The 26,611-nt window shown below is 43.3% G+C and overlaps 1 protein-coding gene and 1 long non-coding RNA gene across 7 annotated transcripts in view; one reads left to right on the top strand and one right to left on the bottom strand.

Annotated features, from left to right (window-relative positions):
- The window catches only part of ZBTB38 (zinc finger and BTB domain containing 38), a 125,939-nt gene that overhangs the window by 43,530 nt on the left and 55,798 nt on the right, over positions 1-26,611 (top strand). For 3 of the 4 annotated variants that reach the window (XM_059663763.1, XM_059663757.1, XM_059663760.1), the window contains exons 4-6: positions 7,731-7,896; positions 8,398-8,560; positions 9,883-9,955. The gene's annotated coding sequence lies outside the window, so the exon portion shown is untranslated. Of the gene's footprint in view, positions 1-7,730; positions 7,897-8,259; positions 8,561-9,882; positions 9,956-26,611 lie in introns of those variants that run through there. The other variant, XM_059663758.1, reaches the window with a different exon arrangement.
- LOC132215488 (uncharacterized) lies at positions 1,853-26,508 on the bottom strand. Of its 3 annotated transcripts, XR_009448533.1 has the most exons (4): positions 26,379-26,508; positions 16,787-17,419; positions 6,053-6,222; positions 1,853-2,393 (listed from the first exon to the last, which is right to left on the bottom strand). It is a non-coding gene; the product is annotated as an uncharacterized LOC132215488 (long non-coding RNA). The 3 variants fall into 3 exon arrangements; XR_009448532.1 differs by lacking the exon at positions 1,853-2,393 and having other exon boundaries at positions 5,436-6,222; XR_009448531.1 differs by lacking the exons at positions 1,853-2,393; positions 6,053-6,222 and adding an exon at positions 15,561-15,997.

Here is a 26,611-nt window from a genome sequence, read left to right as displayed (position 1 = left end):
GAGAGGGAGCGAGAGATAGAAACATCAATGATGAGAGAGAATCATTGATCAGCTGCCTCCTGCACTCCCTCTACTGGGAACCGAGCATGTAACCCCGGCATGTGCCCTTGACGGGAATCGAACCTGGGACTCTTCAGTCCACAGGCCGACGCTCAGAGTCTAGCCACTGAGTCAAACCGGACAAGCATATCAAACTCAAAGGCTAACACGGGCCAAATAAATGAGGCATGTGGCCCACGGGCCACGAGTTTGACATGCTTGATGTAAGAGGAGAAAAGATGAACAACAACCCAAATTCATCTGAATGAGTGAGAATGGGCACCTGGGTAGTAGCCTCTATGCTAGATTCTCAGAAGCCATGATCTAAAGCCCACACAATTAACAAAGTATAGATGGGCATAATGCAGTAATTTTCAACCTTTTTTATGTCATGGCACACATAACTAATTACTAAAATTCTGCAGCACACCAAAAAAAAATTTTTTTTGCCAATATTACAAAAAGATAGGCATAATTTTGATTCATTCACACTGGACAGCTAAGGTTGTGTTGGCTGTTGTCATTTTTTAATTTGACAATCTAAGGGAAAAGAGGTCAGTGCTTCTGACTCAATAGTCAAGTATTGCATTTAAAAAATTCTTGCATCACACCAGTTGAAAATCACTGACATAATGCAATCACCATCACAACAAAATTAAAGCCTGGACATTTATTGAGTCCTTATGTTGTATCAGACATTGCACTAAACACTCTATATGAGTGAGGAGACATAAATCAAGTTTGAGTGCTTCTTCTTTTCTTTTTTCCTGCCCACTAAAAAGGGTCCTGGCTTTATCCAGTTTCTTCTCCTGCCCCATCAGTACTGGGCAGAAGGAGAAGGACTCAAAAAACATTGGTTAGGGCTGGAGAAGACACTTTGTAGGGAGCTTGGGAGAAAGGAGAGGCTGAAGCTGTGGGATGAAGAGGCTTAGGTAGAAGGGAAAAACACATTAGGAAGGATTTCAGGGGCCTCTATATGGTGCTTGAGAAATGCAAGTATTGAATATGACAGCCGTGGGCAAACTATGGCCTGCGGGCTGAATCCGGCCCGTTTGAAATGAATAAAACTAAAAAAAAAAAAAAAATACCGTACCCTTTTATGTAATGCTGTTTACTTTGAATTTATATTAGTTCACACAAACACTCCATCCATGCTTTTGTTCCGGCCCTCCGGTCCAGTTTAAGAACCCATTGTGGCCCTCGAGTCAAAAAGTTTGCCCACCCCTGGAATATGAGTTAATTTGACATTACTTCTTGGTGGCTGGACTGGGTTTCTTAGATTGCAGCACCACTCTGAGACTGGCTCATAGTCTCAATAGGATAGCATAGCATTATCTTATTTTATCTGCATAACAAACCATGAGGTGATATATTATTTCCTTAGCTCAGATTAAAGAAAGGAGGCTGACACAGCCTAAATAGTCTTAAGGACATAGAGCTTCCATAAACGGTGGAGCCAGGACTAAAATTTAGGTCTTTTAATCTCCAAATTATAAGCTCTCAACAAGATCATAAGCAAAGATTATACTATCAATTAAAAATAAAATACATAGGATGAGATTTAACAAAAGGACTGTAAGACTTGCACACTGAAAATGACCAAACATTGAAAGAAATTAAAGATCTAAATAAATGGAAAGGCTATCCAGGTTCATGGATCAGAGGACTTAATGTTGTTAAGACAGATATCCTTCCCAAATTTATCTACAAATAGAACACAATCTCTATCAAAATCCCAGCTAGATTTTTTTCATAACTTGAAAAGATAATCCTAAAAATTATATGTAAATGCAAGGAATCCAGAATAGCCAAAACCGTCTTGAAATAGCCAAAGTTGATGGATATGAAGCTATAGGAATAAAAACAGCATGGTACTAGCATAACAATAGGTATCTAGATCAATGAAATAGAATTAAGAGTCCAAACATAACCTTTAATATTCATGGTTGGTTGATTTTTGACAAAGGGCCAATGCACTTCAATGGGGAAAAGAATACATAGCATGTACTAAGAAATATATATACACACTTTGATTATAAAGTCAGTGTTTATTAATATACAGTTTCTTTTCAAAATCTAAAATAATCTACAGAAGTTTAAAAAAATTTTGGTCAATGTCTGTTTTCAAACTGATGACCCTTCTGGTCCAGGCACTGCTAATAACATGAAGCAATGGAATCGAAAAACATCAAGAATCATTTCGTTTGGTATTTCCACACCCTCAATTTGTCAACTGTTGCTGGTTTTGTACTGTAAACTTTATCTTTTATGTATCTCCATAAAAAAAAGTCTAGTGGATAAATTTTCTTTGTTCAAAGCTTAGTCTGGCTTCACTCATTTGAAGTCAGTTAAACCTGAAAAGGAGTGAAAATTAAGTGAGTTATCAGCTGATAGAGGGTGTCTCAAAATAATTATAAAGGCAGTGTTTGTACTTCAACAGTGTTTTCAATTTCCCAGTAGCATTTTAGGATGAATTTCCTTTGTTCAAAGCTTAGTATGGCTGAAAAGAAAGAAACATCAACTGAGTTATCAGCTATTAAAGTGTGTATATATGGGAGCACCCTGTATTTTTTTAAAATGAACTTTTAATTTTAGAACAGTTTTAGATGTACAGAATTTTTTGTGAGAATAGTTTTTTCAACAAATGCTTTTGGGACAACTGGATATCCACATGATAAGAATAATTTGAATTCCTACCATACACCATAAAAATTACCTTAAAGTGGATCACACACCTAAATGTAAGAACTAAAACTATAAAACTCTTAGAAGAAAACTCAGGTGTAATTCTTTACGACCTTGGGTTAGACAATGGTTTCTCAGATATAACGCCAAAAGCACAAGTGGTAAAAGAGAAGATTGATAAGTTAGACTTTGTCAAAATGAAAAACTTTTCTACTTCAAAGAATACCATAAAGAAAGTGAAGTGGTAACCCACAGGCAGGGAGATAATATTTACAAAGCATATGTATGTATATCTGGAATATATGAAGAATCCCTATAAGTCAAAAAATAAGAAGACAAATAATCCAATTTAAAAATAGACAAAGGATTTGAGTAGATAATTCAGCAAAGAAGATATACAAATGGCCAATAAGTTCATGAAAAGATGTTCAACATCATTAGTCTTTAGGGAAATGCAAATCAAAGTCAAAATGAGATACCACATCATACCCACTAGGATGGCTAGAGTAGAAACGATAGACAATAAGAGTATAGGTGAGGGGAGGGGCATGGAGGGATGGGTGAAAAATGTAAAGAGAAATAAGAGGTACAAAATTCCAGTTACAAAATAAGTCATGTGAATGTAGTGTTTAGCATAGGGAAAATAGGCCATGGTATCATAACTTTGTAAGGTACAGATGGTTATTAGACTTATTGTGGTGATCACATCACAAGGTATATAAATGTCAAATCACTATGTTGTATACCTGAAATTAATATAATATTGTATATCAACTATACTTTAAAAAATAATTTTTGGTGAGGATGTGGAGAAATCAGAGCTCTCACACATCGCTAATGGGAATATAAAATGATGCAGCACTTAGGGAATTTGTCATTTCCTCAAAATGTTAAACATAGAGTTAGTGACCTTATAACCCAGCAATTCTCTATCTACCCAAGAGACATGAACACATATGTCCTTATAAATACTTGTACTCAAACATTTGTGGCAATCCTACATAATAAAAGAGAAACATGGTAATTGGCGTACGACCGCTACCCTTCCCATTGGCTAATCAGCAAGATATGCAAATTAACTGCCAGCCAAGATGGCGGCTGGCAGCCAGGCAGCTTGAAACTAACATGAGGCTTGCTTGCTTCAGTGACGGAGGACTCCAATGTTCCCCGGCTGCCACTGCAGGCCTCTGAGCTGCAACTCTAAGCAACTATGTAACAAATATAGAAGCTAAACAAAACCCCAGAAACCTGCTTTAGTCCCGGGCTTCAGCCAGCAGGATCGCAACATTGTAAGCAAAGGCCAGAAACCTGCTTTCAGCAGTGGAGGCCTAAGAGCTGGAGCCAAGCCTCAAAGCTAAAGCTGGCCCAGAATAAAAAAGAAAAAAAGAGCCGAAACCGGTTTGGCTCAGTGGATGGAGCGTCGGCCTGTGGACTTAAAGGTTCCAGGTTCGATTCCGGTCAAGGGCATGCATGTACCTGGGTTGCGGGCACATCCCCAGTAGGAGATGTGCAAGAGGCAGCTGATCAATGTTTCTCTCTCATTGATGTTTGTAATTCTCTATCTCTCTCCCTTCCTCTCTGTAAAAACTCAATAAAATATATTTAAAAAAAGAAAAAAAGGAGCGGTTGGGAGCTTCAGTCACCCCCAGCCTGAAAACAGCCCTCAGCCCCTCACCCAGGCTGGCCAGGCACCCCAGTGGGGACCCCCACCCTGAAGGGTGTGTGACCAGCTGCAAACAGCCATCATCCCCTCACCCAGGCTGGCCAGGCACCCCAGTGGGGACCCCCACCCTGATCCATAACACCCTTCAGGGCAAACCAGCTGGCACCCACCCGTGCACCAGGCCTCTACCCTATATAGTAAAAGGGTAATATGCCTCCTAGCACCAGGATCAGCGTGACAGGGGGCAGTGCCCAAACCCCCTGATCGCCCTGCGGCTCTGTGTGTGACAGGGGGCGGGGCCACAGCCTCCCTATCCACCCTGCTCTGTTCGTGACAGGGGAAGGCGCCCCAACACCCTGATCAGCCCTGCTCTGTGCCTGATAGGGGGGAGCTCCCCAACCCCCTGATCGCCCTGCGGCTCTGTGTGTGACAGGGTGAGGAGCCCCAACCCCCTGATCGGCCCTGCTCTGTGTATGACAGGGTGCAGCGCCCCAACCGCCCCCCCCCCCCCCCACGGGCCCTGCTCTGTGTGTGACGGGGTAGAGCCATAACCTCCCCCTCGGCCCTGCCCTGAGTGTGAGTGGCGGCGCCCCAACCCCCTGATGGGCCCTGCTCTGTGAGTGACAGGGGGCAGTGCCCCAACCCCCTGATTGGCCCTGCTCTGTGCGTGACAGGGGATGGCGCCGCAACCTCCCCATCAACCCTGCCTTGAGTGTGACAGGGGACAGTGCCCCAACCCCCCAATTGGCCCTACCCTGAGCGTGACTCAGGGTAGCATCACAACCTCCCGATCGCCCTGCTCTGTGCATGACAGGGGGCGGCGCCCCAACTCCCCAATCAGCCCTGCTCTGAGCCCGACCAGGGGCTGCACCTAGGGATTGGGCCTGCCCTCTGCCACCCGGGAGCAGGCCTAAGCCAGCAGGTCGTTATCTCCCAAGGGGTCCCAGACTGCAAGAGGGCACAGGCCGGGCTGAGGGACCCCCCCGCCCCCCCGAATGCACAAATTTTTGTGCACCGGGCCTCTAGTATTATTCATAACTGCCAAAAATGCAAACAACTTTAATGTTTATCAATCAGTGTATGAATAAACAAAATGTGGTATATCCACACAATGGAATATTATGCAGGCATAAAGAGGAATGAAATACTGATATCATCTACAAGAATGAACCTGGATAACATTATGCTAAGTGAAAGTAGCCAGACATAAAAGACAATATTATATGAATCCATTTATATGAAATGTCCAGAAGAGGCAAATCTATAGAGACAGAAAGAAAATTAATGTTTACTTAAGGCTGTGGGTGGAGGCAAAGGAGGCATGACTGATAATGGGTACAAGGTTTCTTTTTGGGGTGATAAAAATGTTCTAAAATTAGATTACTGGTCACACAATTCTGCAAATACATATATTAAAATCCATTGAATGGCACATTTTAAATGGGTTAATTTCATGGTGTGTAAATGATATCTTAGCAAATTGTGTGGGTTTTTTTAAGTGAATGAAATGAGAGAAATTGGGGGCAGCAAGTATAAACAAGTCTTCCAAGGAATTCCTTGAACTTGTAAACATTTTATTTTTATAATTATCAGTAGAACTTCATTTTTATAACCAAGGTGGTGGGTTCTCCAGACGGAGTAGAGGTTAAGGGTGTCATCACTTACTCCTCTGTGTCCTCAAAGAGATGTTTTGTCCAGTTCTTTGATTTTTATCCTCTGTTCCAACCAACCCCAGAGCATGCAGTGCGAGGATCTATGTCTCACTTAAGCTTTCACTCATCATTTCTTCTCTCCTTTCTTCTTCTCTTCATGTTATCCTGGTCCCACAAGAGAGGCTAAAAAAAAAAAAAAATCAGCCTCTGTTCATTTTAAGGAATAAATACCTGTGTATGTGAAGCAAGCAAGGCCACTGAGCCTTTGAGGAAACAGAGTGGGGAGGTGCCCATAGGCATTTTCTGCAGAGAGAGAGTAGAGAAGAATAAACAAGTCCTTCTGCCAAAAATGCCTGGAACTTAAAGCGCTTTCCTCAGCTCAGCCCAAGGTCAGGCTCTGTGTGCATGTTGACAGTGACCCTGGTCAGTTCTTGCTTCTCTCTTGATGAAATGGTGGTGAATTTCTCCCTTCGGAAATTCACCTCTGCTGATTCCACCTGCTGGGGAGTCTGGCCCCATAGCACAAGTTTAATTCCTCAGCGTGGCAACCAGCAGACCTCCCAGAACAAGGTAACTGCATCCATTTCCTGAGCCAAGGAGAGGGGTCCTGTGACCAGCCATCGGCCCCACTGTGGGAAGGAAAGCTATGGCGTGACATTACTGAGGCCACCAATTCCCTACCCCCTTCCGTAAGGGGCTGGAACTTCTGGTTGTTCCTAGAAGAATTGTCGGAAAGTACAAACCACAGAATCATAAACCACAGAGGGAGAAGGTACCACTGAAGCCACCCGTCCTTGCCTGGACTTGAGCACCACCACTGACAGCACGCTCACCCAGTCCCAGAGAGGCAGCTGAGTCCTGGCAGGACGGTGTTAAGGACAGTAACTGTTATGTCAGGCCCCGTCTTGCTCCCTGTCACTTCCAGCCCCACCTCACACTTTGAAGCTACATCATCGTTCCGTCTCTCTCTCATTTTCAGGCTTTCAGAGAGCTATCATGTAGTCTTTGGGCCTGCCCCAAACGTGAGCCTTTAGCTGCACAGACCCTCCAGCCACACCTCTGAGGGCCTCTGTCCACTGTGACTCCTCATCCACCCCATGTCACCAGACCTGCCTGGCTTTCTGTTCTCGTGCTAGCTTCTCACCCCCTCTTGGACCCTCCTGTCACTGTGGGTATCCCACCGACCCTCAGACCCGGTGTTGACCTATGGAGAGGGCATGACACCTTCTACCCCAGAGAGGTCATCCCTAATTGCTCCACTAGTTTTTGAAGAATTTGGTTTTAAGCCTCATGGTTACCTTTCCAACCCCCTCACCTGGACAGGCTGCCCTTGGTCATTCTTCAGTCACTCACTCCAGCCTCTCAGCGTAGTGATGAAGAGCACAGGATTTGGGACCAGACCATCCAGGCTCTGCCACTCACCAGCTGTGAGGCTTCAGAGACATGTCTGCGTCTCTCTGAGCATTCACTTTCTCAGCTAGAGAACAGGAAATGATAACAGGGTAATAAATGAAATCATCTTTATGAAGTACCTGGCACAAAAGGTCAAACATTCACCGTAAGTATTCCATATATGTTCTCTACTACGTTTTAAAATAATCGCCCGTTCACCATCATGTACTTACTGAGCCCCGCACCGGGCCCTGGGATATAAATACCCCTCCTAAAGAGCGGTTCCCTCTTAAATCCAGGAAGTGCCAGCTCACACCGGCACCCAGAGAGAAGAGAACGGAAGCCCAGGACCATCGCACACAAGCAGACAGGAATAGACACTGACCCCTGGGTCCTGCCCAGGGAGAGCAACAAGACCGTCCTCTGCATTGCCACGTCTCCTTTAATACCCCGGCAACTCCCTGGGTGAGTGAGCGCCACCAGGAAGCGGGGGAGGTGAGAATCCTCAGAGAAACGCTCTCCCTTGCGTCTCTCTGACAGAGAGCGGCCATGCCTCTGCCACGCAGGAGGGCCACATCCCTTGGGGAGGCCTTGCTGAGTTGCCTGGTACTGTTCCGGAAGGAGGAAGGGTGGCCGGGGGTGGGGAAGCGGCTGGAATGTTCTAGCCTGCTGCTCAGTACAGCGAGAGGAGGGTCCTGGACATCAAAGGTTCCTTTTGTCCCCTTCCGAGTGGCAGGGCGGCCCGGCCTCTGGTGATGACTCAGGCCTGGCCCTGACGTCACCCACGCCGGCCACTGGCCTCCCTCTGCAGCCAGGAAACTGCCTGGGGAGTGGCATTCGCAGCTGCAGCAAACCTCAAAATCAGGAGGCACTGCCTCTCTGCTCCTCGCCATCTCCCCACAGCACACTTTTCTTTTCTTTTTTTATATATATTTTTTAAAGCCTCATGGAAGGTTTTACTTGTAGATCAACTTTCAGAACGTAAGGAGTCAGAATGGTTGACATCATGAGAAAAATATGTGGAGCTGATTTCGACGAGAAGTGAAGAACCCAGAGCAAGAAAGCGGTTCTCACTCCTGAGCCCAGGGAGTTGGCAGCATCTGGGTTTCAGAAGAGACAGCACCTCCGCGTAAGTGAAGGCCCGCCTGGGCCCCCTCACTCCGCGCCCCTCAGGTGGGCACCTTCATGTGGGTGCCATCTTGTTCCCTGACACCTAAGGCTCAGCAGGCCCAGGCCAGAGGGGTGAGTGGGGACCCTCCAAATACAGCACTGAAGGGACCTATTTAATCTCTCTCTTCTCCACAGGCCCAGACAAGGACACATTTCCTCTCAAAAATATTTCTCTACACCAAGACTGAAACCCCGGGGGAAATGGCCCGAGCTGAGCCTTCCCTGTCACCACTCTTGTTTTGTCTCCTCTTCCTCCTCCCGCCAGCCCTGGCGCTCTGTGTTGGACTGCCAGAGTGTTTGTTCAGAGTTCTGAACTGTTTGCTTCCTGGAGCTTATACTGAGTAATCGGATACAAAAATAAGCCCTGTTCTAGGCAAATATGTGCCCTGTGCCGTCAAATGATATTTTCGCACTTAACCTGGTAAAAGATGGCAGCTCTGATAAGAAAACATCCCCAACCTGCCGCCTTTACAGAGCATGTCTCTGTTTGTCCCTGGTTGTCCCTGGTTGTCCTGGTGCGGGCACCTCCATGTCACATTGCCCTGTTTACACAGAGCTTATTTTCTTGTGCCACCTAGGGTGATATAAAACACAAAGACACTATAATGTATCCCTAGAGTCTGCTTTAACTTCACCTATAAAAATCTTAAGCCTTTGCATAGCCTATAATTTTACAAGCTCTGAAAGCTCCTACCCAGGAAAGGTAAGTTCCTGAGAGAAAAGTCTTAATGTGTATAAAAGAACTGCAGAGCACGTAGGCATGGAAATCATACCTAGGTTCCCTAGCTTCCAAAATCATTCCCTCAGTCAACATCTACTCTTTGTATATCTTACTTGGCTTAGTAGACTTGTTCTTTATAAATTCTGTTTTAGCCCTAGCCAGTTTGGCTCAGTGGATAGAGCGTCGGCCTGCGGATTGAAGGGTCCCGGGTTCGATTCCGGCCAGGGGCACATGCCTGGGTTGTGGGCTCCATCCCCAGTGTGGGGTGTGCAAGAGGCAGCTGATCAATGATTCTCTCTCATCACTGATCTTTCTATCTCTCCCTTCCTCTCTGAAATCAATAAAAATAAATAAATTATGTTTTATAATGATTGGTGTGTGGAGGGTATATTAAAAATGAATTTTATTTTAAAAGCAATGGGGAAGCTTGTCATTTACTGCAAAACAGTGGTGAATTCCTTTGGAAACTGGCAATTCCCTTTAGGAATTAACCATTACACTCTAATATATCTGTTCTGTAGATCTTACATTTTACTTTTTGTTTCATTTTAATACATCAGGTTGTCTTGAAGTTGAGGCTTTGCTACACTGTTCATCTGGCTACAAGATCTGAATACTCTGACCACCAACTTGGTGAGTGTCATTTATATCTAAAGGCTACTTAAATTAAGTTTACTAACTCGGTTCTTTTGGTTTGCAGTGAAATTTAGGGTAAAGGGAGAAGGCATGGGGACTTCTGCACACAATAACAGCTGAGTATCAAAAAGGATATGTAGCCATGGCTGGTGTGCTCAATGGTTAGATCTTTGGCCCGGGCACCAAAGGGGTCACAGGTTCAATTCTTGATCAAGGGCCTGTACATGGGTGGCTGGTTCCATCCCCAGTCTAGTCAGGGGGCAACCAATCAATGTGTCTCTCTCTTTCCCCATCCCTCCCTCCCTTCTTCTCTCTCTAAAAATCAATTGGAAACAAATATCCTCTGGTGAAGATTAACCAAAAAGAAAAAAAGAAGAAGAAGAAAATAAAAAGGATAGGTAATAATTAGAATAGGCTAATTTCTATAATAGACCGAAAAATGTTTAATGGCTCTAATCGAAGTTTATTTCTCTTTTTTTTTTTCCTTTTTTAAAGTATTACATATGTCTCCTTTTCCCTGATTGACCCTCCCCCGCCACTCCCGCCCCCCAGGACAAGCTCCCACCGCCCCAGTGTCCATGTCCATTGGTTATGCTAATATGAGAAGTTTATTTCTTGTTCATGTGACACTGCAAGTTAGTGGGGCATCTCTCTCTCATACATTCAGAGACAGAGATTGAGAGATGCCCCACCTTCTTCAGCATGTGGTTTTCAAGGTCATGTGGGACTATTTCCATTTCTCAGTAGAAGAGGAAAAAAGCATGAAAAAGTGCACACAGGAGGTTTTCATGGGCCATGCCTAGATGTGATGTACATCACTTCTACTCACATTCGGTTGACTAAAACTCTATCACACGGCCACATCTGGCTGCAAATGGGTCCGAGAAATGTAGTCCCTGGGTTGGGGTGGGAGCCACTTCCCAGAGATGCCCTGGAGAGTATCTGGAGAGGAGGTAGTCCTCTTTGGCCCAGCATAATACAGAACTTAGATTCTCAAGGATAAGATAGCAGAATGAAGCCGTGAGAGAAGTAAAAAATTGTCCGATAGTTAGAATTTCTTTAACTGACACTCGTAGGTAACATCTGGCTCTGTGGACAAAGAGCAGTGGGTAAGACTTTTCAAGATGCCTCTGTCCATTCTGACCCTGAGTCTGTCCATGAGCGCCACCGTGTCACCAGTGGCCAGTGAGCCAGGAAGGACATTCTTCCCCTTAGTTTGCTGTACAGGGTCCCCGTGGGGTAGGTCATTCTGGCTTTGTCCCCTGGTCCTGGGTCTAGTCATGCTAGTTGGAATTGTCCAACAGAATTCGGTTCCCCCAACTTGGAGCCCAGTGGACCATAGGAAAGCTCGTGGTTTCTTTAGCTTATGGTCTGGCTGCCCCTAGGAGCTCGGGAAGCTACCCTGCCTGATCTGCTCCAGATCTTGGCACACTTTTTAATGTTGGCATGCGGGGAGGGTGGGTGTGGAAACAGGGAGGAGAGGGAATCCTGACTAAGATCGGATCCCCAAACCAAGTTGTGAGAGAAACATTTAAAAGTAGACCAGGAAGACTCAAGCTGGGGAGATTATTGCTACCCTAAAGATTTGATATATAATTCTAGCTTTTTTCTTTTCAGGACAAGGTTTGAAGTATTTACTGAAACAATGAATGATAAAGTTATAAGCCCTGTTTAGAGAACCCTGGAACTAATTTTATATTTTATTTAGCCTTTCCACCATTGTGGGTCTTAGTGCAGTATTCCCCTCCCTGGTAAATACTATGTGGAGGATGCCTTGTGATGCCCCCTACGGCATCATAAAGATCTGCAATACAAATGGACTATATATGCTCGCTTCAGCAGCACATGTACTAAAAGTGGACAACAGGCTTTGCCTGAGCTGTCTGGTACCTAGTTCTCTAGTTGTGTTCTCAATATCTGGCTAGACACTCTGGTTTCTGATTTAATTTCACCCTGGACTGGACATCTTGGGCACCTGCACCCACACCCACACCCTGAAGAATACACATTGTCCACGTGCGGGAAAGCCAGCTACTGGCTGATGTGACACAGCCTCTCAGGCTCTCATGGAGTCTGATGTCTGATCTCCTATTACTGCTGCCTGGCCTTGGCCCAGGCCCTGCCCCCCCACCCTCCATCCGGTGTGGGCTGAATAACAAGTTGAAGTGTTACAGTAATGCCACAACCTCTGAAAGTCCATTTTCTTGGGTTGCTGGGCCCTGAAAGTGTCCACTGAGCTAGAGCCGGCTGGGCTAGTGGGGTAAGCTCCAGATGAGACCAGGTTGGTGGGGGAAGGCAATGCCTGCTGGGTGGGTTCCGCCAAAGGAGAAAGTAGAGAACAAGTGCCAGGTTTCAAAAGCTGGAGCCAAGTGGAGATGATCTGTTGTTGAAAGTCCCGGATCAACGGAGTCTACCAGGAAAGGCAGGGCAAAGGCCACAGTCAAGGAGGAAGAGCGCCAGGGTCCATTCAGCTTGTTCATTTCAACTGCCATGTGATAATGGCTCCTCCAAGCACTTAATATGCAGGAATTGACCTAGGAGTGTGTGTCTGGTGGAGGCAGGGTGAGGTCAACCTCCTGATTTCTAATGTTTAGTTCAGCGGTTCTCAACCTCTGGGTCGCGACCCCTTTGGGGGTCGAACGACCCTTTCACAGGGGTCGCCTAAGACCATCGGAAAACACATATATAATTACATATTGTTTTTGTGATTAATCACTATGCTTTAATTATGTTCAATTTGTAACAATGAAAGTACATCCTGCATATCAGATATTTACATTACGATGCATAACAGTAGCAAAATTACAGTTATGAAGTAGCAGCGAAAATAATTTTATGGTTGGGGGTCACCACAACATGAGGAACTGTATTAAAGGGTCGCGGCATTAGGAAGGTTGAGAACCACTGGTTTAGCTGAATAGCATGGCAGGGAGAAGTATGCGACCGCCAAATCAGACTTCCACTACTGTCACCATGACCCCTCCGCAGTGTTGGTACAGACACACCAGTAAGGCAGGGGTAACAAATACCAACGTTGTAAATATTTGGATCTCCCACATTTTCAAAAAAGCGTCAAAGTAGATACCATGGGAGAAGCTAGATTTTCTTGAGCTTTTTAAATTTTAATTTTATTATTTTTAAACTTTTAATTCCACATGAGGAGTAGAGTTCAAATTTGAGGCACCATTGTCTTTTCAGAACCTTGATCATCCAAGGGGCTTAGCCTGTACTCGTTGATTCATGGTGAGCAGATGTGGACTGAGCGTAGCAACTACCAGGCCGTGCCCACAGACCAGTCAGTTCTTTTTTACCCCCAGAGGTTTTATAGTTTTTATAGCACAAAAGTACAAGCCCCCTTCTTACCCTGGGTCAGCATTATAAATCTTCTATTACTCCCTTTAGAGAATTTTGCAATAAGGCCACATCATCGTCCCCAAAGTTAAGAATTCATGGTAATAGGGCTTCGTAATTTCTCATGCTGAAATCCCCTGATTTCTTGTCAAGAACTCAGTTGGAAAACACCACATGAAGACTTCAGGGTTTTGTTTTTAACTCAAAAAGGGTCTGGTTTTCATGAGAACTTTAAAGCTTCCTCCCGCCTCTGAAATGGTATTTTTTAAAAATGTAAAACTGAGATTCTGTCAGAGTAAGTAAGGTAATAGATGTGAAATGGTGTGGGCAACTGAGAAAAATGCATGGCAAGTCAAGGTGTTAATGAAAATAATTACCATAATTATGGTCAGCATTGGTGTTTTCGCTTTTGATATTGCTATTAGTATTGTAAGTATCATTATTTTAATTTTTTTGTTTTGGTCTGTCTAAATTGACTTTCATCTGAGATCTTTGGCACCACTCCCTAACTCACCAAAGCATGTGGTGTGAAAATTTCAAGGACGTTTGGAAAGGTTTGACTCTAGGCCAGAGGCCTAACTACAAGTCTTCTAATCTTATCAGAGAGAGTTCTGACCAGGATTCACTGAAATCTGTGAGGAGGACATCTCTCTGCCAAAAACATTTGTTTCCTGGCGTTTTCTGGAGCTCCCAGTGCGTTGGCCAAAGAAGGCTTTGAAATCACCCCATAGAAGCACTGACCCTGGGTGTTGTCTCTCATGCCAGAAAGGAGCCCACCATCTGTCCGAAGCCCGTAGTCACGACCGCAGTCTGTCTGCTTGGTGTGATGGGGTAAGGGTATGTGTAAGGTGGGGGGATTATACACAGAGGCAGCAAGCATGAGTTCAACCCAAGAGCAGTGAAGACATCATTTCAACTGTGTCTCAGATCCTATAATCTGTTATCCTTGAATGTAGCAGAAAGTAGTGTCTAGTGAAAATGACTTTCTCCTTGACCCAAATTCCTTGGCATTGACTATACCAAACTACTTTGCAAAAGAGAATGTAGCTCAAAATTCACTCCAGACACTGGACTCAGTCTGTCCGTCATGTGAGCCCTCCTCAGCAGCCAGGCCATTGCTGGCCTAGACTCCTAAGAGACTGCTCTTCCCTTTATTTTCATTCTACATGAGACAAATTCCTTGTCTTTTCTTTTAAAAAAATTTATCACTGTGTTTCAAATAGAAAGAGCCATAACTAGTCACTACACAAAAGCTGGAAAATACAGAAAAATATTGAGAAGAAAACAACCACTAAACAACAAACAAATCATTATTGACATTTCAATGTATTTTTTCCCAATTTTTTGTATATTTATTTTTTCTTCTTTTAAAAATTATTGAAATGATATTTTATATGCTTTTTCTCACTCCACTTAACTGGTATTTGTAAACATTTTCCAAGTGACTTTGAAAATGTGATTTTTCACAACTGTGCTTTCATTGGACTGATACGTCTTAAGTTATCCATTCTTTTTATTGATGGCCATTTTGATTGCCTCTAGTGCTCTGTTATTACAAATATGTAAACATTCTTTATTTCTTTTTTTAAATTAATTTATTTTTTATCTTTAATTTCTTTATTGGTTAAGGTATTACAAATGTGTCCTCATCCCCCCATTAACTGCCCCCCCCCCACTCATGCTCTCATCTCCCTGTTGTCTCTGTCCATTGGTTATGCCTATATGCATGTATACAAGTCCTTTGGTTGATCTCTCCCCCTTACCCCCTCCCTCTCCTACTTTCCCTCTGGGGATTGACAAATCTGATCGCTGTTTCTCTGTCTCTGGATCTGTCCCTGTTCATCAGTCTATGTTGTTCTCTATATTCCACAAATGAGTGAGATCATGTGGTACTTATCTTTCTCTGACTGGCTTATTTCACTTAGCATAATGCTCTCCAGTTCCATCCATGCTGTTGCAAATGGCAAGAAGTCTTTCTTTTTTACCACAGCGTAATATTTCATTGTGTAGATGTACCACGGTTTTTTAATCCACTTATCTGCTGATGGGCACTTAGGTTGTTTCCAAATCTTAGCTATGGTGAATTGTGCTGCTATGAACATAGGGGTGCATATATCCTTTCTGACTGGTGTTTCTGGCTTCTTGGGATATATTCCTAGAAGTGGGATCACTGGGTTAAATGGGAGTACCATTTTTAGTTTTTTGAGGAAACTCCATACTGTTCTCCACAGTGGCTGCATCAGTCTGCATTCCCACCAGCAGTGCAGAAGGTTTCCTTTTTCTCCACATCCTCTCCAATACTTCTTGTTTTTTGATTTGTTGATGATAGCCATTCTGACAGGTGTGAGATGATACCACATTGTCGTTTTGATTTGCATCTCTCGTATATTAATGACTTTGAGCATGTTTTCATATGTTCTTTTGGCCTTCTGTATGTCCTCTTTCGAAAAGTGTCTATTTAGGTCCATTGCCCATTTTTTTATTGGATTGTTTATCTTCCTTTTCTTAAGTTGTATGAGTTCCCTGTAAATGTTGAAAATTAAACCCTTATCGGTGATATCATTGGCAAATATGTTCTCCCATGCAATGGGCTTTCTTATTGTTTTGTTGATGGTTTCCTTTGCTGTGCAAAAGCTTTTTATTTTGATGTAGTCCCATTTGTTTATTTTCTCTTTAGTTTCCAATGCCCTAGGAGCAGTATCAGAGAAGAAATTCCTTCGGTATATGTTTGCAATTTCGCTGCCTGTGGATTCCTCTAGTATTTTGTAAACATGCTTAAAGTTCAATCTTTTTGGACATCTTAGGGAAATTTTCTAGAATTGAATCATTAGGTCAAATGACCTATGTTTAAGGTTCCTAATACATATTGATAAATTAGCCTCTAAAAAGTTACCAGTATCTATTTCAAATCCTAGATCCTCTTCAGTTTCTCATGTTAAAATGCATGCTTCTAGGCTCTAGTGGTCCCAGACGCTCCAAGGAGAGGGCCTAGGAACACGCATTTTAATATAGCCTCCCAATCCTTATACACATTTGAGCTTGAGAACTATTGATATGTTGTGTGCAAGTAAACATTCATTTCAGCAATTACTTATTAGAGAAAAAGTTAAAGAACCCTGAGCTAGTATATCTAAACCAGAATTTAACTTTAAGATTCTTTTTTGGCTTCTGAATTTTAGATTTTCCCTTATTCGTGGTATAGTATAGTTAAAAGAGTCTCAGCTAGGAAGTCAGAAAACCTTATTATAAACTAGAGGTCCGGTGACAAAATTCGTGCACGAGTAGGGTCCCTAGGCCTGGCTGGTGATCAGGGCCGGCCAGGGCCTTCCTTCATTCCATGCTGCCTCCTAGTAGTCAGCACACGTCATAGCGAGTGATCGAATTCCCAGTGGGTCAAACTCTTAAAGGGACGATTTGCATATTAGCCTTTTATTATATAGGATATGAGATAACTGAGACCCAGAATAGTTCACTTACCTCCTTGTGGATATCCAGAGATATAGTGGGAGAGGTAAAACTGGAACTTGATTAGACGAAGGTTCTCGGATCCACCCAGCCTCAGAGGAGCAGAGAGAAGGCACTGGCAAGAAGACTAACTCCTGAAGTGAGCTCCTGCCTCACTAGAGGACTTCTCATCTGCCTTCCGATGGGCCGTATCTCGGGACATGTGTGGGCAGCCCTCTGGGGTCATCCGCGGTAGTCACTTAAAGAGGTCAGCCCACAGTGTGCCCTAACCGGAGGTGGTGACACTAAAGTTAGATGGAGGAAGACATAGTCAGCCATGCACATCCATGCCAGGAGAGCAGAGTAAGAGGTGGGGTCCAGAGTCAGAAGCCAAGAGAGCAAGGACAGGGCAAGAGCAAGACCCACATTGTGGACAAATTTTAGGTCAAGGCAGGCATGAGTTGAAAAGAAGACAAAGTTAGAGCTAGACGGGAGCTGCCATGGATTCAGCCTCACCGATGGGAGCCCCGGTTACATAACTTCATGATCAGGGGAGGCACCTGCCCCCAAGTTGTGCCTGCCTCTTTAAATCTGAAAGGTGCTATGCACTAGGCTGCCTTCAGCTCATCTGGCCGAAGGAGGGGCAATGGGTCAGAGAAGAGGCACCTGAAAAATGAAAATTTGGAACATTCTGTTACAGCAGAGAACATGGTAAACAAACAACAACCAAACTAAAAAATTCTCAACATCATCTAAAATGAGGTATGACTATCTGTTCTGTCTGCACAACTCTGCTCAAACCCATCAGAGCACACCCACTGGTCACCTGACAATATCTGGCTGCCCTTCTTACTGTACTACCTCAGCTTCTGGGGGCCAAATAATCATATCATTTGACTTTCAAGTTCAGCCTCCAGACTGTTCAGCTGCTGACAGTCCCATTTATGTCAGATTCTGTAAATCACCATCCCCAAGTCCACATCCATCTCCTGCGACGGCACCAAGTGAAGCACAGGAGCTAGAACCCAAAGGGAGCTGCTGCACCCATTGTTCCAGAGTAACTGCTGCACCCATTGTTCCACAGCCTTGGGCACCAGAGGATTTGCCTATGATCGCCACACTATTTTTGCAACTTTTTGCGAATCTTAAAGCATTTCCAAAAAAGTTTTTAAAAGCAAATTTTTAAAAAGCTGCTTTTTTTTAAGTTCAAAAAAAAAATAGGGTGTTCCCTGCCCCAGGAAACAGGGATCGGCCACTGGTTTCTCTTTCACAAGCAACTCCTATTGTTTATTTTGCCGCTTTCTGATTTATGGGTAGGCTTCTGTGGCAGCGCTCCGTTGGCTTTGGTTTCACCCTCTGCTTCTCAGAGACGCCCATCTCAGTGAGAATCAAAGCTCAAGTATTCCAGCCCTGAGTGTGACTATGCCCCCTTCCCCTCCCTGAGACTGTAACTTCAAAGTGAGGTAAAGACTCAGATCTAAGAAATGGCCTCACGGTGAAAATCTAGGACAAACCATCCTTCTCGCCCTGCACAATCATGCCTTTTCCGGAATGGCGCTTTGTCTTCTCTGCTCTTCGTACAGATTATTCTCTTCACCTTCATCACAGGGCCCCTCCTCTAATGGAAGCAGATTAACCCTTCTTTGCCCCCTCTCCATCTCATTCAGCGGAGGGCTTTCTGTTAACTGCACGGCTCTCTCCCCGGGCCGTGTGCCCAGCTGAATGCTAGTGAGAGATGGCTGCCTTCCCTTTGAAGCACTTAGCCTCTGTCAAACACCTTTTTGCCAGACTTGGCCCTGGAAAGACAGTTTTGAAATTAAACGTATTGTGAGCCGCCTGGGCGTGCAGTATGGAATTGCACAAGGCCATGGGCATTTAGGGCAAGGGGTACTTGCCGCGCTAACGACATTAGGGCCCCATCTTAATGAAATTCTGGCTTTATTAACTCCCTGGCTCTGCAAAGGGGTCCAAAGTGTCACCTAATAGTGAGGCTGAGCAAATAGGGCTGATGTCTATGTGGCATCCTGTCTGGATATTAAGACACACACAAGCCACTGTCCCCCAAAACTGGCCTCAGCTCCCAATTTCCTGCCATGCCTTATTTATTAGGGGGACTCATCTCAAGAGACCATGCTGAGATGGACGGTAGTGTACATTTCTTGGGCTGGCGGTGAGTTGCAGATCAGGACGGTGTGCTAGAAGGGTAGCAGTTTGAATTGTTGAACTTCAGTAGGTCTTGGTGCACCTCCTAGTTATGTACCTTTTGGTTTCAAAACCATACTGAACGACGGAAAATGAAACCTGCAACTTATTTTTAGCTGCTCATGATAACTCATGAGATTTTTCTTTGCAAACCAAATAGGATAAAGGCTACTTCCGCTGGCTAAACTTAATCTGATTGACTTAATATAGCAATCAAGCCTACGTCTCTGATATTCTCAAGGGACTCTTGGTCCCAGGTGATACTTTGGCCAATATTTACTATTTTGCTTAAAATTACATTTAGTTGAGCTTTTTTATGAAACAAAATTAAACAAGTATAACATTTTTCTTCTGAGATGAATTGGGAAATAAGTTATAAGCCCTCTATATTGGCATCTATTCATTAATTCACTTATTCTGTTGCCATTTATTAAGTACCTATTTGAGTGAAAGTTTGGAATAAAAATCTTTAAAAGTTGAGCCAGTATGTTGAATTACAAAGAGCAGAATGCCAGAAATTAAGTAATATGGCTTTTATCCTCAGCTTTTGCTGAGAACTTTTGTAACAACAGGCTCTTTGAACCCGACTTTCTCCTCCCTCAGAGAGAGAGTTTCAATGACATGCTCTATAAAATGCTGTGAAACACGCTGTGCCACCGAGGGCCTGAGGGAAGAGGCATCTTGTGAAGGCAGTGGTATTGCTGATGTCTCTGTGGGGTCATTCTGACTTCTGTCTCCCTTTCCCTGTTCTAGAGGGGACAGATTTCAACAAAGCCTGTGGTCAGCTTTCCAGACAACTTGTGGCTCCCCTGAGTGAACAGTGATTAAGTGTTTGAAAGACTTCCATTGGTACTGTCAGTCCCCAGGTCTATGCCTGAACTCACGGAGTGAGTTCTCTAATTCTAGGAAGTAGCTTCATGGTACAGAGCTGAAGATTCCACTGGTAGCGGTGGAAGCAGAGGAACCCCCTCCCAAGTTTGGTGTTGGTCGGTGAAGAGCACTCCCACATGAGCCCCTTTGTTGCACCCGTCAATGCTCTGTGTACCGTGGGAGATACATAGATCTTGCCGGAGGCAACCCTGAGATATGAGTAAAGGTAGATAATTCAATACAACATAAGCTTTGTGTGCTTTTATCTTCAGCCCAAAGGAAGTGAAAATTCACTGAAGCTTGTTAAGCTGCTCTGTGGAGAAGAGGTGCATGGTTGTGGCCCTTCTGAACTACAAAGTCATTTATCTGGGAAAAAAGAAAGCAAATGAGTTTGTTCCCAGGGGGGGTCTTGGAATATTTGTTGCCCAGGATGAAGAAAGATACAAAGAGAGGATTATGCACTCACATGGGGTGGATCTTACTAAACTGTAAGAATTCTTCCTTCTCCACCTTCATTTACAGCCCACCCTCCCTTTTCAACGTAGCCAATCTCTCTAGAACAGCGGTTCTCAACCTGTGGGTCACGACCCCTTTGGGGGTCGAACGACCCTTTCACAGGGGTCGCCTAAGACCATCGGAAAACATATATAATTACATATTGTTTTTGTGATTAATACTATGCTTTGATTATGTTCAATTTGTAACAATGAAAATACATCCTGCATATCAGATATTTACATTACGATTCATAACAGTAGCAAAATTACAGTTATGAAGTAGCAACGAAAATAATTTTATGGTTGGGGGTCACCACAACATGAGGAACTGTATTAAAGGGTCATGGCATTAGGAAGGTTGAGAACCACTGCTCTAGAAAGAAGAAACTCACTCAATCTTCTTGCTGAATATGTTTTTTATTTATTTATTTATTTATTTATTTATTTATTTATTTATTTATTTTTGCCAATTCAGGATCTAGAAGACCCTGTTGTTCTACTTGCTCTCCATTTGGGGAGTGGCAAACAGTCACGGCCACAAATGAGCATGTGATTAGAGATGCAGGAAAGCTCTGGGTCTCTGAGAGCATGCAAGGCCCTAGCGCCACATTTCAAGTGCACTGAGAAATGAAAGCAGGAACTATTCTGTTGCTAAAGCTGAGGCAGTGATATTGAAAATGGTGGTGAGACATTGAGGATATTCCCACAGGAGAGTCTGAGCTAAATTTAGGGTGGGGTGGGATGGTATCCACCACAGTCTCCCTTGCAGCCCTAAGTCATGTACCACTTTTTCTCTGTTGCAAACCACATGGTCCACATTCCCCTTCTCCCTCCAGTTCTTTCCTGGAGGGTAACTTTAGTTTGGTCCCCAAGGCCTGCTGCCAGATCCTTGCCATCAAATGTGTGCTCCCTTCCCACGTCTTACACACGGATGCTCATGGATGGGGGTGAGAAAGCTCCTGTCTGAGACCTGGAGGGGGCTTCCTGGAATTCAGACTTGTCAGGCATGCCTATTCACCCAACCCTTCCTTCTGCCTCACGAGCAGAGAAGATAATCCTCCTCTCGTATTCCCAGGCAGGGTGGAGCTGATAGAGTTGATTAGAAAGCCCCCTTTGAGAGCCATCTGGTTGGCATATAAAATTACTGCCAATGAGGGAGATAGTCAGCTGGCCATATAACCAGGCGGCAGGGGACTTGGAGTCCTGCGGTTGGCCTAACTGACCCAGAAAGCAAGCGGAGCTGGAATTTTTAGAATCACACACTTTCAGAGGTGGAAGGGATCTTACAAACAGGGGCAAAATGTACAGATATCAGCAGAGAGTCAATCATTAAAATGATGCAGTTGAGACACTGACCGTGATGGAGAAAAATCTCTTATTCAAAATTTAGGCTTTTTAAAAACCCATTTTCAAAATATATTGGGGAAGGAACTCATAATACCAACTTGGGTTATCTGTTCAGGCCCAAAGCACTGTGTGAAAACCAGGTCAGTCCTGATTGTTACACTGACTTTTCTTTAATTGATCATTTGCTTTTTAATACAGCAAATGGGTGAACTCACTTATTATGTGTGTGATCTTAAGCAAATGACCAGATCTCTCTCAGCCTCAGTTTCCCCATCTGTACCATAAAAAGATTGGGCTTCACCAGGGGAGGTAGTTTGCTCAGATGGAAATGTAAGCTGTTCCACTTATTTTGCCTCATGAAACATTTCCAAATTATAACAAACCTCTGAAAAAAATTGTTACTGCTTATTTGTTACTGTTTTCTAACCTTAACTTTCCAACAAAGTCTAGTTCATTCCTCTTCTTTTATTCTGTCTTTTCCACCTCCTGGTCCAGTATAACAGGTACCCCAAATTCTCAGGAACTGGGGAGTTGAGGCTGGTTCTTATAAACCTGGGTGGTTGTGGTTTCAGGGAGGGCGTTCCCCTCGACTAGTCATCTACACAGTAAAAAGATTCCTACTTCAGGGCAGAATGTAGAAGAAGGAGGTTTTATCCTGTCAGAATTAGTGGAAAGACCACAAATGAGCATGTGACTTTGGAATTAGTCGTGGGTTTAAGTCTTCACTGTGCTATTTACTGTGTGACTAGCAATCTCAATTTGTTCCTCACCTAAAGTTGATGATAACTAATAACTAAGTTCCACCTTGCAGGATTATTGGTTTAGAATTAAATAATATAGCTAAAATATTGAGAATATAGTAGGTTCTCAATAAATGGTCGTTCTAATAGACAGCTCTGATCAAGGTAGAAAATAGAAATTCCTGCCCAGATCTCTAGGCAAAATGTAGATGATCGAAGTAGCACTGGACTTTCCAAAATATTTAGGCTAAAATATCATCCAAAAGCACATTTTCAGCCATTGAGAGATTGTAACCTTGTTGCTTCCAAGGCTAAATGCACTACAGATAGATAAAATAACCAAGCTCATCAAAATTTTTTTAAACTTTTAAATTCTAAGAATTTAAACAAAAATGTTATATTTGGTAAATATTTTATTTTTAAACATTTAGCTCAAAACAGCCTAACCCGATAACAAACTTACCCACAAATGTTGAATATCTATATTAGGTAAAAACGGAAACCAGCTGTAATTTTTAATGCAGCGAGTGGAATAAAGAAATGTGCAAACCGATCCAAATGTTTATCAACTAAGGATTCCTCTGGGACTCCGTGCCCTGACTACATTTTTTAAAACATGGAGACTCAAGCTTGGGTCGTACTTGAATTATGTTCTTTGCGTAAGCCATGCAATTTAATTTTAACCTACAGGACTGAAAATAAAATGAGCTCAGACGGCAGAACAATGAGACGGGGAGCAAGTGAGAGCCTTAATCTATGTGAAAGACGCTTCCTCGCTGCTGTTCTGCCTTCTCCCGCCTGCTCCTGCCAGATTATTTGGGGTTCCCAGTGCAAAAACAGGTCAACATTTACAACGTGGGAAAGGGATTTGTCTTTTACATTAATGTCTGTGCGTAAGCCCCGAGGATGCTGGTGAGGAGCATGAATTTTTAAAAATCATTATGCTAAGTGAAATAAGTCAGTCAGAAAAAGCTAAAAAGCTTTTATATGTGGGGTATAAAACTGAAACTTATGAACACAAACAGCAGTGAGATGGTTGCCAGAGGGAAAGGGGTGGGGTGGGAGGGTGAATGGGATCCTAATATAAGGTGACAGGAGAAGATTTGACTTTGGGTGGCGGGCACACAGTATACAGATCTTAGAATATAGAAACCCACACCTGAAACCTATATGTTCATGTTGACCAGTGTCACCCCACTCAATTTAATAAATAAAAGAAAGACAAAAATCATAAGTGAATGCTTACCCTTACCACTTGTAGTCATGACAAAGCTTGCGTAATTCAGGCATGCACATGATTTTTTTAAAGTACAAAACAGGATTTACTAGTCAGAGAATGTCTGCCTAAACAAGCTCATCCATCTGAGTGCTTTCAGCTACAGTTCAAATTCGTTTAACACCATCAGGTTTGGTGAACAGACCACGTTAGCTCGTGGAGTGTTTTGGGAACATCACAAAATAACCAACACATAGCTTTTAGGCTCGTTTTGGCAGAGCATGGACACAGAACCCCACAAGGAGGTTTGGAGACCACTTGCCCAGGCATTGGCTTACCAGTACCAGTAGGGGACCTGACCACATTCACCACCCTGCTCCTGTAAAGGGACATGACACTGTTCACTCATCTCCTGGGAGCCTGATATGGATTACTGTCCTTGTCGCTGTCATTTATTTTCCCAGGAAGAGGCGGCGTCAACTGAGTTCCAAGGGGTTAGAGTTGATTCTATAGCGTGACTACTTAGCTTACATGATAATAATGTGTGAGTGTTTTAATGAGAATGTTTGGCTTTCAGATGTTATTCATGGGGAATATCTGAACAGACACTAATAGAACCAAATGCCTAGGTGTTCGCTTCAGCCTCCTCCGCCCCCACTCTCAGGACTCTGCTTTACAGATGACCTTCTATTAAACTGGTACCTTGTAACCCAGAGTGATAGTCTCTCATTCCCGACCCCCGTGGTGCAGCAGGAATTAGCCTAAGGACACTCCATTCTAATTTTCTGTCGCTGTCAATGCTAACCAGAGCTCATAGGGCAGTGAGGTGGGGGTGGGGAAGATGGTTCCACCATTGGTGTTTCCGTTAGAGCCACGTTTATTTCTGGAATAGTTGTGGGAGGGAGAGATGTGCTCCAAAGAGAAGAGGACTCAGTGTGGTTCAGGTATGGTCGACCATCTGGACAGCCCCATCCGGATACTTTAAAATGTATGGGATAGAGCTGGGCGGGGTACTTTCCCCACATTGAGCTAAAAGTCACTTGGATTCTGGGAGAGGAGACAGAATGAAAACCAGAAACAAAAGGTCGGTTGTGAAACCTAGTACCGAAGTAAGATATTCGAATACATTTTCTCCTTTAAAAAAAATTCTGGGTAGTTTGAATGTTTTGCTAACCCAGTTATTTTTAGCCAGTCCTTATAGAAAATAGAGGCGCTAGAAAACTAGCAACTCCAGAAAATGTTAATTTCTTTTTGCACGAGTTAAAATTAACTAACATTAGCATATTCGGTGATGCAATAGGCAATGAAAGACCTTGAAAAGATATGAAGAAGAAAAGTAAATATTATGTATTCAAAATCAGTCTCATAGCATTTTATAAAAATGTTGGCTTATGTCCAGGATCTAAGGGTGGGGGTGGGTATGGTTTTTTTGTAGCTGAAGAAGGAATGGAAAATAATCTGCTCTGTTTCCTTAAAAATAAAAGACTTCTTGTTTTATTCAGCGTGGTAAATGCTTTTCTGTTTTTTACCTGCCGGCAGGAAATGGAGGAAATTTTTCTAGCAAGCTATGCTGTTTTCCTCTCTTTGGGGACATGGTGACACTGGTTCTGTAGCAAAACAGTATTTGCTTATTAGGCGTTACTTCAAAATCCTGAATAAGCAGCTCTTTCCACATTTTTTTGTTCCACATGTTAAACATTTCATTGCAATTTGAGCTTCAATTGTGTGTGTGTGTGTGTGTGTGTGTGTGTGTGTGTGTGTGTGTGTGTGTCTGTATGCGCGTGCGTGCGTGTGTGCGTTGATAGAAAAGATTGAAAGGGGATGCATAAGAATTCTTAAAGGTTTTTGTTTTAAAAAATTAATTCCTACAATTATGTATTGGAATCTCTACAGAAGGCGATTCCAATTTATTACATACAGCCAAACTAGACCCCATCAATCTTTTGCAGCGAGGGTAGAGAGGTGGTATTGAAGAAGACATGAAATTTGGTGTTCGAGTAGATGAGATTTAATTTTCAGAAAACATTTCACTCATAAAACGGATAGCACCCCAGTGTCAGCCCTGACCTCCATGATGTCAATGTCGTCGTGCAAGCGTAGCTAAGATAAGCCTCAAAGTGAAACAAAGAAACGTTGCATCTCAGCACAACACCATTTCTTCTCTTACAGTATGTACTCTCCCTCTCTATAACTATAGCCTTTTGGATTTCTGTTAATGGCTTGTTACTTTACAATTTAGCTTTTGCAGGGGGAGGGAGGAGAAATATAATTTTGCATATCCTATGTTTTGAGCAAGTACAGTAGGCTGCTGCAAGTCAACATTATTTAGGTCAGCATCCTGGTTAGCTTTTATCGTCCGTGCTGGTCAGCTATGTATCCAAACGAACTCAGCATCAATTTATTTTTCTGTCCTGATTGTATTCTGCTTCTAAGTTTAAGCAAATTTATTCACATTAGAATACCATTCCAGCTGAGGAGGTATCTGCCGTTCTGTACTGCAGATACATTTAGCAGGATACATTTACACGCTTGTGGTTAGAGGTTATAGCACTGATACAGACAGCTGATCATGCATTCTTCTACAAGCCTGCCGGCACCAATTAGGATTTTTAAAAATAATCTAGAAATGCTACACATTTTATAATATTATTTTTGACTTTGCTATAGCTTAACAGTTTTGGTTTTTTGTTGTTATTATTAGCAGTTCTATGAAATTAACAGTCTATAAAATGCATCCCAAACCAGATACATACTGTATTGAAAGCTTTCTTCAAGAAGATGACATGACAGTATCCGTTCCAGCTGATTTTCTTCCTTAGCAAAAGGATTATTTGATTCTCAGAAGCAGAAGGACACAGTCATTGTGCAGCAGCTCTGCTTAAATGTATGAAATGCCTTCTACTGTCTGGTTGCAGAATTTGGAGTTGGCTAAATAGTGTTTAGTGATTGGGCTCATCTTGCATCACCAGTTGATGACATTTTTCTT

Source organism: Myotis daubentonii, chromosome 14 (genome assembly GCF_963259705.1).
Source record: "Myotis daubentonii chromosome 14, mMyoDau2.1, whole genome shotgun sequence".
Lineage (NCBI taxonomy): Eukaryota > Metazoa > Chordata > Mammalia > Chiroptera > Vespertilionidae > Myotis > Myotis daubentonii.
The sequence above is the reverse complement of the archived record's forward strand: the minus strand, read 5'-3'. Positions and strand labels throughout refer to the sequence as shown.